We start from the raw sequence: 2,385 nt of genomic DNA on the forward strand, positions 1-2,385 counted from the left end.
GGTTGTTATGAGTCGCAGGCGACTCGATGGCACATAACAACAACAACAACATATTATGTTATTTATAGATGATTTCACTCCCAGTGTAGGAGGTGAGGGATACCAGTTGGGTTTATTTGTTTGCGAGTGGAAGAAATGGATTCTGGGAATCTAAAATTTGAAAAAAGAATTTTTTTTTTCTGTGCGTGATAGCAGAAGTACACAGGGTTGCCAGGAAGCTGTAGGAGAAGGCTGGGAGAGTGAGCACGGGGGCTCTGGGTCTGGTGGACATTCTGGGGGCTCTGGGTTGCAGTATCTGATGTTCCTCAGTGTGACATCTGGGACAGACAGCCATAGCCCTTGGAAGGTACCTAGTCTGCATCTTTTTGCCCAAGGCTTTTCTCCAAAGCTTATGAAGGCCTTCGCTCCAAGCAGAGCAGACTGAAAGTACCCCAGAATCAACAGCGTTCACTTCCCCATCAGCAGCCCTTAGCCAATGACTGACAGGGGGCTGGTGCGCCAAACCTCACCTCCCTCTCTCCCCAGGTAGGATGACTTCCAGGTGCAGGCTCCATGCAGTCTCCCAGTGGGGTTGAACCCCAGTTGTCCGTGGGAATAACTTGTTCCCTAACACACCTGTGCGACCTGCCTTCCCTCCTCTGTCCCATATCTCCGCTTCCCTAATCAACTATCTGCCCAGGAGTCCTTGTGTCGTCGTCTGCTTCATCGTCCAGTTAAGACGGTGGCATTCTGCAGCAGAAACCCGGGAGTTTAAGATTTGTCCTGAGAGTGAGGGACTGAGAGTGTTAGGATCAACGTCTACACGGATGTTTCCTTCCAGACTGAATTCTCCCAGTTGCCTGGAGTCTTGGGACAGAATTAGGAAAGGTGGGTGTCTGCCCTCCCTTTCCCTCCCTCCCCCGCCACCACCGCCTGCTCTGCTGTCTTCCATGCTGCTGCTAATTAACATTTTGGAGGCCAAGCGCTCACCAGAGCTCAGCACACCCCTTCTGCCGCTCATGCATTATTACAGCACGTTGAGTGTATTGGAGTGTATGCAAAGTTCACAGAAGGGCTTATCCCCAGGGTATCTGTGTTAGATGAATCTCCCTCCTTGGGGAGCTTGCAGAAGGGCTCTGTTCCAAGGTCACCCAGCAGGTAGCTCAGGCCCTGAGCTGGCCCTGCTATTACCCTAAAATGTTCCTAAGTGAGTGACTCACTCAAGTCTCAAGACTGGCCAAGCTGATATCCCATGCCTGCTCCAGCAGCCTGGGACTGGGGACAGCCCTGTGCTAAGACCATTCAGAGTTGCAGAATTTCCCTTTAAAGGAGATCAGGATGCTAATAGGGAGGCAGGGAGGTAGATGTTGGGTAGCTAGGCATGTGGCCAATGACAGCTACCTAGAATGATGGCGTTGCAATTGCAACATTCCTAGGAAAGCAAGAACACATATCCTTCTTTGTGCTATTTCTGTCTGGACTGCCCTGGAGGCCACTTGCAGATCGAAGTACCATTCCCACCGCCCCCCCTGTAATGCTGCCTTGCATCAGTTGGAAGTCCTCACTGAAGGCCGGTCCCCTTCTTGAGCTAAACTGATTAAGGCTGCTGTCCAACTACTCCTGCCATGGGGTTCATGCACCTAGACCACTGAGCACCCATCCTGATCACTCAGGGTCATGGCACCCAACATCTAGGGGTAGCCCCTCTGTCCCCTGAGCCTGGAAATCCCTGTCCCCAAACCTAAGAAAGCACATGCATTCTCACGCTCACCTAGCTAAGCCCACCTGGCTTTCCTTCTTACATAAGCCCTTTCCTGCAGTTCTGGCTTGTCGCTAACTTGTCCCCAGGTGCCATCCTCTATGCTACGCTTCCCTGTCTCTGGGAGAGGTGAACATATACACTGTATACACTCTGTTGTGTTCATGGCTTGCCCAACTCCTCCCACACGGCACTAACTTACGATCCCATGACCTTGTCAGAACCCCGCTGACAGATGTTGTTGTTTTGTGCTGCCAAGTCGCTTGCGACTCACAGCAACCCTATATACAACAGCCCTAAACCCTACTTAGTCCTGTGTCAATCTCACTGTCTCTGACACACCTAGCCCCATTACCTCAGTCACTGAATCAATGCACCTCATAGAGGGTCTTTTCCCTCCTGCGCTGTCCCACCACTCTCCCAAGCATGATGTCCCTCTCCAAGGACTGGTCCCTCCTTACAACATGTCCAAAGTATGTCAGTTGAAGCCTCAGAATCCTTGCCTCCAAGGAGCAGCCTGGTTTAACCTTCTCCAGGTTGAACCTGTTTGTTTCCTTAGCAGTCCATGGTACATTCAATACTCTTCTCCAGCACCACAGCTCAAAGGCATCAATTCTCCTTCTATCCTCCCTAGTCACTGTCAAGCT

Source organism: Elephantulus edwardii, unplaced genomic scaffold (assembly GCF_000299155.1).
Source record: "Elephantulus edwardii isolate Elephantulus edwardi_28Jun2011 unplaced genomic scaffold, EleEdw1.0 scaffold00296, whole genome shotgun sequence".
Classification (NCBI taxonomy): domain Eukaryota; kingdom Metazoa; phylum Chordata; class Mammalia; order Macroscelidea; family Macroscelididae; genus Elephantulus; species Elephantulus edwardii.